The 12,500-nt window shown below is 48.4% G+C and overlaps 2 non-coding genes across 2 annotated transcripts; one reads left to right on the top strand and one right to left on the bottom strand.

Annotated features, from left to right (window-relative positions):
• Nucleotides 1-1,742: 1,742 nt before the first annotated feature.
• Nucleotides 1,743-1,824, top strand: TRNAS-UGA (transfer RNA serine (anticodon UGA)). The gene has a single exon. It is a non-coding gene; the product is annotated as a tRNA-Ser (tRNA).
• A 5,867-nt stretch (nt 1,825-7,691) lies between these two features.
• TRNAQ-CUG (transfer RNA glutamine (anticodon CUG)) lies at nt 7,692-7,763 on the bottom strand. The gene has a single exon. It is a non-coding gene; the product is annotated as a tRNA-Gln (tRNA).
• Nucleotides 7,764-12,500: the final 4,737 nt, after the last annotated feature.

A 12,500-nucleotide genomic window follows, 5' to 3' on the forward strand; every position in this document is an offset into this window, starting at 1 on the left:
CCATTCTGTACCTTAACCCACCAGGTCCAGTTACCATCTGGAACGCCTCCTGGGGGCCAAGCGGGCCTAGGGGTTGGAGTAATTTGTATCCATAGATACGTTCCTTTGTTGCCAGAGTGGGGATTTCGAACCCATTTGCCCCCTCCTTGGCTGGGAAATATACGGGCCCATCCTTCCTTTAGGTAGAGGAGTCTTTATAGGGGTGGCAAGGGCTGGATGTGGGGCCGCACAATTTCCCCGCGGACAGTTTTTTTCCCCAATGGTTCTTTTCCCGGGGGGCCTGGTGTGGGCAATTCCCCAACTGACAATTCCCCAGGTACTTTCATTGGTAGGGGGGCTGCCCCGACCAACGCTAAGGTCAAATTACATAAAAGCGGGAGCACGAGAAGCTTCACTTGTACTTGTACTTGTGGGCCACCCTGCAGTCCCCATCGTCCACCGCCCGGGCCCTGCCATCGGGCTGGTTGGATAGCTCGGCTTCCGGCGAGGCTGGACAACTCCAAGTGACCAACCGTTTTCAAGACGAGTGTTGGGTTCTGCACATAGTGGAAGATCCGGCGGTCGTCTCCCCGAAAACCCACAACCATCTCATTTAAAAGACTGGCTGCACCCGTGTGCGGAGATCACCCTGGCACAGGCCTCCAATAAAGCCGTTCCTCAAACCTTCAAAACATGAACATGTATACAAATGTAAGAGGCTTCTAAAACTGTTCCCCATCTCACTGTTCTTTCAACATCATCTTTTAAAAATTCGTTAATTTTGCCAATCGCCGACTGGCGCCGATGTTTTGAGAAACAGGTTCAAGGTAATTACTTTCACTGTGCATTGCAGGCAACGAGGCAGATGATGAATCCAAGAACCCTTTGAGGCAAATGTCAACTCTCGGGTAATATCAATAAATAACCAACAAATCAATACAATGCGTCCCTCTGCTATTCACTTGTAAGACTGGATCACTTCGCGCTGCAGGAAGCAAACAGAAGGTTCGCTCCTGACTCCGCAAACCAGAAGCCAGCAGCGGAAACATCGTGAAGTGTCCCTCCCTTCCTCTCAGCGTTTCACTGGCGAAAAGGTTGCCTCACTGAGGTCATGTTAATTGCACATTGCTCTCGTCAGTGAATACGTGTTATGTCATAAACGTTTTCCCAGGACGATTACAGAAACCTCCCAAATTTCTGTTTAGCGGCCTTTATTGATCTGTTAGGCAGATGAAGCAAAAATATTTAAACATTTCATCCATTTTTAATACCTTTTTAAACCTATCACAACGGGAAATGAAAAAGTTTGTGTGCAGTACACGCTCTTTGTTAAGTTCATTTCACTAGGACGGCGCTCCTCAAAGCTCAGTGGGCATCAGGTCCTCCCTCCTGGGCTCCCTCCTGGGTTCCCTCCTGGGCTCTGTCCTGTGCCCCCTCCTGGATTCCCTCCTGGATTCCCTTCCGGATTCCTTCCTGGGCTCCGTCCTGGGCTCCCAAGCACCCTGTGACCGCTGTGACCGCGGTGTCCGCGAAGGGCGGCCGCTGGGGGTCGGCTCCGGTGCTGCGGGCCTTGGACATTCGAGTGGTTTGTGCCGGAGCCTTTTTCTGACCCGCCACGAGGCCGCAGGTTCTCGGTTTGCCCTGCACGGTGGACGGGCTCCTTTGTTCCGGAGGGCGAGGCCCGCGGATCTTCCCGGCTGTCGCCCGGCCCCACTCCTTGGGGCGCGGCACGCATCCACTCTCGGTTCACCCCAGGCGAGCAGGTAGTCGTGGCCGAGTGGTTAAGGCGATGGACTTGAAATCCATTGGGGTCTCCCCGCGCAGGTTCGAATCCTGCCGACTACGGTTTTACCAGGAAGGTAACGTACCCCGTTCCCCACCCGCGGGGGCTGCTTCCTCAAGTGCGGGCGGTGCCCTGCTCAGCTCCGCTCGCCAAGTTGGCATGATGCACCCGACTTCCTCAGACTCCAGCCCCCACTGTGGGAAGTTAGGATCCCTGAAAAGTAGTGACTCTGGTAGCTCGCTACCGATCACTTTGTGCCAAGAAGACAGGAGTGAAGCAGGAGCCCCGTCAGATTTTTATTTCCACTTGATGAAGAAACTGCTCAGGGCCGCACAGTGAGGCTATGGTCGCGGACTTCCGGGTGGGTTGATGGGCCGGGCGCTCACAAGGTCCTCGGGAGACACTCCTAAAACGCTCAGGTTGCTCGCAGCTTCAGGGGCAGATTTGTTAGCGCCCCCAAATCACAGTAGGTCCTCTTTTTCAGGCCCCTCCTGCACCCCGGCGTTCCAAGGACTTGATGCGTCTCATTTGTCGATCTTTACACCAGGTCGTCAGAGATCCCGCCAGACACAATAGGTTTGTATCCTGGTCTCAGGACTGGGAAGCCAGAGGGCGAGCCCCGCACCCAACCCCCCAGCAGCTGTTCCTCGCCCCTGCCCCTGCCGGGGGTTCAGACCCGCGCCTGCCTGCACCGCTGAGTCGGCTCACTGTTCTGGACTCGTCCTCTCCGGCGATAAGACCACAAGAGTGGTGCGACCTAAGATCCTGGATTTGGCCTGGGATGGAATATTGCTGCCCGTTGAGTGTTCGGTGCTCGTGTTTTCCCTGATGCCGGAAGCATCACCCCTCAGTACGTGGGGGGGGGGTTCGCCTATATCTGAGCGGGGCATTTCTTCACAGCGCGCAAAGAGTTTCCCACCCAGCAGACCTTTTCCGCACCTGAACCCCAGAGCCTGATGCCGGGACAGACTTTTCCAACCAACAGGATTTGGATGTAGAGTCGAAGACTGGTTTGAGAGAAAGGCGAGAGCTGTTTTGGCCCCAGAGATGGAGAGGAATTGGAATTAAGGCACATATATTGGAGGGAGGGAGACCTTTAAACTCTGCAAAGCCCCGATCGACATATTCCTTAGGATTAATGCTTCCATGCTGCTGCAGAGACCCCAAAACAGATTCTTCTGTCCCCACTCCCTTCTCCTCTAGCACGTTCAGGGGATGAAAGTGTTACGGCGGGTTTCACAAATGATTAGGAGAAACAGTGATTAAGAGGCTTATGAGTTCAGGTCCGGAAGAAAGATGGGAGTGAACTTGTGGGTGAGAAGACCCGGTGGGGGATGGAGCCGTGGGGGGGGGGGAAGGTGACTGAAAGTTATGTGGCTTTGAAGATAAATGATTATTTAGGGAGTCACTAAAAAGATCACCTTATTGCTAAGGGCAAGAATCATCCTGGAAGCAGCCTTCCCCAGAATGACACCCAACAGTGTGAGACAGTGGGGGGAACACCGACAAGATCCTCAGGGAAGCATAATGTAAGTCCAGGATTTTACATCAGCTGAGACGTATTTTGGGTCATTTAAGAATGTGTATTCCCACCGAAAAGGATTAGGCAGCATTTAACAGGCATAGATCCACACATAGCTATACGGATGAATCTCAAAAAAAAAAAAAAAAGTGAAAGCTTCAGGAGCAGAATGAGACATATAGCAAAATATGATACAGAAAATAAAATCAAATACGCAAAAAATACTGACATCTGTTTTGCAGGAACGCATTTGAGTAAAACTGTAAACATTAGATGCTTTTAAAGTCAGCCTTATAGGGGCGCCTGGGTGGCTCAGTGGCTTTGGCTCTGGTCATGATCTCATGGTTTGTGAGTTTGAGCCCCACGTCAGGCTCTGTGCTGACAGCTCAGAGCCTGGAGCCTGCTTTGATTTTGTGTCTTCTCTCTCTGCCTCACCCCTGCTCATGCTGTCTCTCACTGTCTCTCAATAATAAATAAACATTAAAAAAATTTTTTTTAAAGTTCACTTTGTAGAGTAGATTCGAGGGAGACCATTATGGAGATAAAACAATCAATCAATTAAGACATGGTCTTTACAGAGACTAATTTACAACCGAGATTGTCTGAAAATCTGACAGGTGTTTCAAATCATTGTAATCTTTGAGACACATTTATGTACATATACATATATATTATATTAGATAAAATTTAATGGATGAAAAATAATGGCTAGAAGTTCGAATGACAGAAACTTCAAAATGTCGACAGTATTGCAGGGCTATCCAAGGCCTGTGAGCTGACAGCTGGAAATTATGGAGCTATTTTGGACACAAATCTGTCACCGGGTAATCAAATAAAAGACAAACTTAGCACAGGATCCAACTTTTCTTTGTGTTTATGCTACATATCCCACAAGTCTGTAGAAGGTATCTATGACTATGTTCAGCTTAGTGGCGTTAACAGGGGTGGGATTTTTAATCAGTCTGTTTGTCTGCGACTTGGTGAGTCGATACAACTGAGTGGACGCACACTGAGGTCCGAGACAGTGAGAGGAAGTTACACAGTAAATGTAAACAACACGTGTGGAGCACTTTACTGTTCGTATAAAATAACAAAACAACACATGCAAACAGAACTACAAACATTCAGACAAAAAGTTGCAGAGTCTGGGGGTGGGGGTGAGGGGGGAAATGTCACAGGGCACCTAGCAAAATAGTTGCTCCTGGAGTCAGAAGGCATAGAATATTGCAGTGTGAAAGGGAAATATCAATCCATCCAGCTAAAAAAAAAAAAAAAAAAGCTGTATATAGACCAACAACGGTAATGTGCTTTGAACTGCGGAACGTAATTAAGTTAAATACCTGCTTGGAAATCCAAAGACAAACTGCAACTCTTTGACGTTACCTGGATAGGGTCTATGCCCTCCCGCCTGACCCAGGAACATACCTGTAGTGGGGCACGCTGGGCCGATCATCATTTGTGGCAGGGAGGGAGAGCTCCCCCCAGAGGGATCAGGAGGTGTCTCGGGGGAAAGGATGCTGGAAAGAATTTTTCTAGGATTTGGGCTTTGGCCGGGTGCTTTGGGGGAGGCTCCCAAGTAGCAGGGTTCTGCTCTGGATTAGAAAGTGTCAGAAAGCAGGCGCTATTCCTTCACTGGGTATCACAGTTGATCTCGTGAGAAGGAGGCCGGTCGGAGAGAAGATAAAGCTGTAACTGGTCAGAGGTGACAGTCACTTGTTTGCGTGAGGAAGAGGTTTGGTATTGTGTGTGTGCCACAGTGACCTTAGACAAAGTTGGGCCGTCAGCTGTCTGGCTCATTCTATCATGGTCTCGGAGGAGGCATGTCTGATGTCGGTATTCTGGGCGATTATGTTCAATAGGAGAATGACGTGGCCTGGCCCGAGTGCCGGGTCAGCTTCTGGATGTCACAAGATACTTTATTCTCCTTTCTTTCTCTATCCAACACTTCTCTTGTGACGAAATTCTTGTTTGCCTCTTAATTTCAAAGTTGAAATTCAACATATCAAAGTTCTTGGGGGATACGATTGGGGAATATGGACTTTGACCAAAGTCTTTGAGCCCATCTTACCATAGTTAGCATCTAATGTGGGTAATGAGGGACATTAGAACAATTTCGAATGGGGCCACCTTCAGATGGGGTGTGAGATTTGAGGTGACCAGAGGTCCCTGGCATGATTAATTCCACTTCAGACCATCGGTGTACTAGAAATCCCTGTATCAGCCCTAAACCTTGACCTGCATGGGCTTAGTTTTCAGACAGTAAAATGACGTCACAGAATGTCCCAGGAAACAGGTATCACAAGGGTATCATCGTAGGTGGGAGGGCATCACAAAAATGGCCCTGATTTCACTTGAAAACATCATCCTCAGTATATAATGACTGATGGGGGCACCTGGGTGGCTCAGTTGGTTGAACAACTAGCTCTTGATTTGACTCCGGTCCTGATCTCATAACTGTGCGATTGTCCCCCTACCCCCCACCAAGCCCAAGGTGCATGGAGCCTTGGAACAGGCTCTGAGATGGACAGGAGGCCTGCTTGAGATTCTCTCTCCCTCTCCTTCTGCACGCACCCCCCCCGTGTTAAACTCTCTCACAAATAAAAAAACATATATATTTAAATATATATACATATATAATGACTGGTTGATATCAACTGTGGTAAACTGAATTTCTACTTCCTCGGGACATATATTCATCTACTTTATGCATGCCTCCCTTCTTCTTCAATTAGGCTGAGTCTTCTCACACTTAATAAGAAACAACAGAAAGGAAAAGAGTTTCCACAATCTCTCCTCCCCTCTTCTATAACAATCAGGCGAATCCGTATGGCTACAGGTTTGAGTCAACCACGGCTGTCAGTTTTTGGTGTAGAGGAAATATCTGTTGATCGTATCCTCTTTAAGTTTTCTGATTCTGATTCATGTGGACCATTTTCTGATGGCAAAATATTTACAAGAAAGACTTAGAGTTTTACTTTTGCAGGGTAGAGACACTTTTTGCATGTTTGTCTGAACAAGAAAATTTGTGTGCCTAGGAAGGTAAGAAAGAATAAAGCAAACTTCAGTGTTGACCACACTAAGAGCAGTCCGTGTCCATGGGTGACGGAGTGTATGAAGAGTAGATCCCACATACTCTGAAGGGCGAGGGGCTGCGGCAAAGCCATAATTGGTGTTTCCCCAGCACAGACCTAGCAAAACACTCGGGATTGTGCGTATCCCACAGTCAGTGACACACCGTGAGAGAGAAAACCAAAGATCTCTAATTTTGAATGAGGGTGTGTGTTTACTCGTGGTGGCAGAGACTTCACAGAACTCATTTATTATGAAGGGCAATCTGGATATGCACGTTTGGATAAACAGTTTGCACAAAGCGACAACGGGAGAAGAAGCAGGCCGTGAACGAGACCGAGACCCGGCTACGGGGACAGAATCTGCAGGGCGAGCACATTTGGAGTTAGTGATAGGTGTTGGTTGTGAGGGGGAGACCATTGCCTAACAATCTCCTACCCGCCTGGTGTCGTGAAGAGACTATTTGCTGGGTGGGATCTTCCAGCCCCGTAGCGGAACGTCTGCAGATTTCCAATCCAGGATGAAAACAACCTCACTGCATGTAACACAGATGCCCAACCGGAAGTTAAAAAAAAAAAAAAGAAGAAGAAGAAGGCCTATACACAACAGTACAAGAGCAAATGAAAAAAGGAAACTTGTACAAATAATGTAATTCGTAAAGAAACAGCTGTAGAGCAGGAGTTAGCCGTGCTGGATGAGAAAGAGGGAAGTGTGGCGTTCTGGGGGCGGCACGATGGCCCGATGAAGGCCCAGTGAGATTATTACTATGGATTTCCCCTCAAGTTCTACCTCGAAATATGTTGAATCTGTAGATATCTTTACGATGTGATAATGAGTCTTAGGCAGCCCTTACTTAGAGTCCCCTAATTTCAGATTTTCCACCTTTGGTTTCTGCGTGTGTGTGTGTGTGTGTGTGTGTGTGTGTTGTATACACAAACTGGGTTCAGTGGCCATAGGGAGAGGGGAGGAGGACCATTAGAATTATTTATTTCCCCTGTTTGAAATATTTAACAAGTGCAAACATTCTTTTTAATGTGCACAGAAAAATAAATGTTCTGTGAGTCGATTCTTGCTTTTTATTTAGAGTTGCTTCCCGGTCACGGCAGAGTACAGGGGCTTTGCTGTTTCCCTCCTGTGTTTCCGTCTCATGGTTCTTTCCCTCCTTAAAAAGAAACCCCATTAAGCCAGAATGAAATTCCGTCCTTCGTCCTGGCCCAGATGCAGGTGTGTGCGGACTTGCAGGGACTCACAGGGGGTGCCCAGGGCAAAACTGGTCGGGGTCATTGAGGTGAACAGCACTTTCCAGGAAAAAAACAAAGCGAGACCAAAAGACTCGGCAGGTTCCACCGAGACTTGAACTCGGATCGCTGGATTCAGAGTCCAGAGTGCTAACCATTACACCATGGAACCCCACGTGGGATGCCGGTCCCCGTAATCGTCTATGAAGAGTCTGAGCGACTCCACTGAGCGTTTAGTCGAGTTTATGAGTCACGATTCTTCGTCCACGCTCGCGCGTGACACTCTTAAAACAAACCCCAGGAGATTTCATTTTTGTGTTATTTTATGTTCCGCCACCTAGACGGCCATAGAGTGCCCCTCCCCACCCCAGCCCCCAGAGGTCCTCACCCTGCCGGCTTCGGGGGGAAGAGGGAGCACCCGATCCGCAGCGGGGCTGGGCGGACGTCACAGTCACTGTACGCGGCGACGGTCCCCGAGAAGCGGCCTGCTTAGTCCCCGGACACACGGGGCACAGGCTTGGCGTCTCGCCTCCCGGCCCCGCGGTGTTTTCTCCTCGCAGATTGTTGATCATCGCGTCTCCTGCCTCCGGGAAGACACACCCAGGTGTCCGTTTCTGGCACGTTCACGGGAGGAAACCCGCGGGAGGAGCGTGTTGGCCAGAAAAAGGAGCAGGTGGGCTTGAGCGCACCTCGGCCACCTGCAGCCGTCGGCAAGGAGCGCGTGGGCCACGCGGCAAGTCACCGTCTACACCCGCCAAGTCACCGTCTACACCCGCCGCCTGACCCGAGAGGAGCGTGCCCGCGAAGGCTGCCGAACTCTATCCACGACGTTCTTTCCCGCTGCTCCGCACAGACCCTCTCTCGGGCCCCGCGCTCCCCTTCGGCTAAAGAACAGGTTTCTGGGCGCGGAATCGGTGCGGGCGGGACCCCGGGGGTGCGGGACCCTGGGGGGAGGGCGCGGGACCCCGGGGGGTGCCGGCCGCCTGCCCCGCGCGTCCGAGGCCGCAGAACGACTTCTCATCGGAGAGAAGCGGCCTCGGCCCGGCGGCGCGGTGACTATCCGGGTGAAACCTGTCCGCGCTCAGGACTGTGTCCGAGGCCCGCACCCGGGTCTCCGTGCCGCGCACCCCGGACACCCCCCGCCCCCGGCACTCGCCACGCGGAGGAGGCGGCGGCACGCGCCTCCCCTGCTAGCAGGGGCGAGCGAGGTCGGAAGGGCGGCCCGCCTCTCCTTCCACTGGTCTGTGATGCAAGACCAACCAAAGTCAAGGAGCTTGCAAAACGCCAACTCCGTGCAAACACCAGTTCCGCGCAAAGCCCTTAGAGAACTAGGACCCGGTTCCGGAATCTGGGTCCTGCTCACCCGCACGTCTGCGGCCATCTCCGGCGCGGGAGGAAGGTGTCACCCTGCAGCTCACAGGAGCAGGTGCAGAAACATCGCCACAGAAAATAATCTTAAAGGAAATGTAGAGCTAAGCTTGCAAAATGCAGAGCGAAACCTCTCCTCCCTCTCAGGCTTGGGGGTTAGCCCACGTCCCCTGGAGAGTCACTTCTTGGTCCGGGGCCTATATATGTATATATCCGAAAAGCAGGAGTGAAGAACGGGGAAAAGAAGACATTAGAACAGGACCAAATCAAAGGATTGAAACAGAAAGATACGGTTTTTAAAGTTCTTATTGTAGAAAAAAAGTCATCAGCACCTTTTCCCAAGACCATTCAACAGTTTTATTGGACTCTGGAAGGCCAGGTGCTGGAGGTGTAGAGGTGAACAAGACAGGGGCTCTCTGCTGGGAAGGATGTTCCGTAACCGGGGATCAAGTGGAGAAGCGCTTGTAGCTGGCAGCGTAATGGCTCGGACAAGATGGGAAGCTCAAATACAAACAAAAATGGAAAATACTGGTTTGCACGAGAATTGATAACCTACTGTGCAGACTGACCGTCCATAGAGAAAGTGCACGATAAGAGTTCAGCGCATGGGTCCCGATTATAAAAGCAGAACGGTTTGTCTTTGGCAGCCACAAGACGGTAAAACAGAAAAGGGAAAATAAAGAGTAAGTTCCACAACGGACTTAGAATTTTGGCTCAAACGAGCCTCCGTGCTGTTCGCTTTCAGAGGCACGTACACGCACCGGGGTGTGAACAGGAAAACCCAACAAGGGCAAAGCCAGCGAGCCCAGGAGCTCCCACTGTCATGAGGGAAAGAGGTGCTGAGCCCGCTCAGGGGAGATGCTTACACCGGTCAGAAAGAAGGCGCTGGGCCTCGTGGCCATCGAGAGGCATTTCGTGCATGTCTGAAAACAAGAAAACGAAGCTGGCAGTTTCTTCTGTCTCTTTGTAATGGACTGTGAAATTACCAGGGAGACTTCCAGAACCTTTGTGGGTGAAGCACCCCACGGCGTAAGGAATGGAAGTGTCAGCCCGTCACACACAGAGGAACCTGGACACCAGCACCCCGCGAGTGCAGACCACAGACCACCCAGCGAGTTCACAAAATTACCGGAGTGTGTGCCCAAAACTAAGACCCCCCCCCCCCCCCCGCGTCTAGGTTTTTCCTGCATCTCATAGAGCCCAACGGTAACTCTTAAGAAATGAAATCACTCCAGTAAAATCAAACATAAAGCTCCTAGAGAAACAGCCTCTTCAAGTTCAGGCTGCATAATTCATTAACCTCGAAACTGCAAATTAGGAGCCCAAGGTGCACCCAGGCCTGGAGCTAAGAAGCTCGTCAAACTGGTTCTGATGGTCTCCCTCGTCTCAGGGTGGTTATGGGATGTGGCTTCCTGACCAAGCTGATGTAGGAGACCAGAGTTACACAAATCTGGGTCAGGCCCTGGGGATAGCACCAGGTTCCTTTCTAAGCAGAGGAAGATCAGAATCTCTCCCGCAGCTTCTGCTCAACCTTTATCTTGAGTTTCCCATGAGAACGGTTCTATCTGAATTACATTTTCCTCATTTCTTTTGGCAAAGGAAACATGTAAAAGTGTCCCTAATAAAGGGTCTCCTAAGTCTCAATAGATATGCTGAAGCTTGTAGGAACACATTTTTCCCCCCTAGGCTTTCCTTGTTGCACTTGGAGGTAATGCCTTGTATTTCCAAGTCATAGCTATTTCATTAGCCATGCTTTATCCAGAGGTCTTGCTTCTGGAAGATTGAGAAATGGAGAAAAAATTCCAGGTAGTGACAGAAGTAAAAAGAGACACCGATACAACCACAATCATAGTGGGGTATTTTCACACGATACACCTCTCTGAAAAGCTAATAGAAAACATAAACGGAAAAAGTAACCATAATTCATAATACTGTTATTCATATAACCATACAATATAGAGAGAACAGGGCACACATCAACTCCAGAACTCAAACTTTTTCAGACACAGATAAAATGATCTCAAATTTGACATTTTACCAGGCCACAAAGCAAGGCTCCAAAACCATAACATGGCTGGATACATGCTATTATTTCACGGCAAAAAATTATACCAGAAATCAAAACGTGAAAATGAAATATTATATTTGTTTACAAAATAGTAAATGTGCTTCTAAATAACCTATGGTTCAAAGGATAGATCCCAAATGAAATTAGGAACTATTTTGAAATAAATGATAAAAATAGTGCATATCTGAACACATACTGTGCAGCTAGAAGTATATATAGAGGGACCCCCTTGTGTACATATATAAATAAAATAAACACTTAAAGGTAATGATCTAAGCATTCAGCACACACATTATACAGTCATCAACTGGGAATCAACCACTAATTTCTTTCCAAAGAAGCTTCAGGGAAGGAAATAATGAAGCAAAGAACAGACAATGCAATAGAAAATAAGTACAAAATGGGGACACTCAACAAAGCCAACAAAAGTGGTAATCTTTTTTTTTCTTTTTTTGATATTTTTCTTGTGATAAAATACACACAACATAAAAACTGACCGTTTTACCATTTTTCAGCGCACAGTTCAGTAGCATCACGCACGTTCACCTTGTCCTGCAGCCCTTCCCACGTCTCTCCTGAACTTTATGCACCTTCTCAAGCTGAAATTCTGTACCCACTAGTCAATACTTCCCTATATCCCCCTCCGCCCGGGCCCTGGAAACCACCGCATCCCTTTCTGTCTATATGTGTTCACTCTAGGTCTCTCGTGGAAGTGGAATCAGTTTTTGTCCTTTGGTGGCACATTTCACTCAGCACGGTGTCTCCAAGCTCCATCCGTGTTGACGAATGCATCAGAATGTCACTCCTTTCTCAGGCTAGATAATACCCCATCACATGCATAGACCCCATTTTGTTTAAGCACTCGCCCACTGATGGACACTTGAGCTGTTTCTACCTTTTGACTGTTGTGAACAATGAGTGTACAAATATCTGTTCAAGACTATGCTTTCGATTCTTTTGGGTGCATACACAGAAGTACAATTGCTGGGTCATGTGGCCATTGTATTTTCAACTTTTTTTCAGCCTCCTTGAGATCTAACTGACGTCTAACGCTGTGTAAGTTTAAGGCACAAGGCAGAATAATTTGATACGTACGTGGTTGATATGTACGTATTACCTCACAGAGTTTCAATTTTGTATTGATTGTGTGACTTATTTCAGAAATGCAATCTGATTTAACATTCAAAACGCAATCTATAAAAGTAAATCTTTTGCATCGATAATATTAATAAGTAAAAGAATAATTATACAGTCATCAAAATACACATGTAGAAAGTGTTTGATAAAATACAGTCCCTGTTCATGTTTTTAACTTAAAAAAGCTTCTGTTTTTAATGGTTACAGATACATAGCAAGTTGCAAATATAGTACAGAGAGGTTCCATGTACCCCATGGTTCCTTCACCCATTTCTCTGATGGGTTACTTGTGACATAATCAAAGTACCATATTAAAAGCAGGAGATTAATATTGGC

The sequence above is a fragment of the Lynx rufus genome, unplaced genomic scaffold, assembly GCF_022079265.1.
Source record: "Lynx rufus isolate CCGP_SWC_20201006 ecotype Redwood Valley unplaced genomic scaffold, mLynRuf1.p SCAF_6, whole genome shotgun sequence".
Classification (NCBI taxonomy): Eukaryota; Metazoa; Chordata; class Mammalia; order Carnivora; family Felidae; genus Lynx; species Lynx rufus.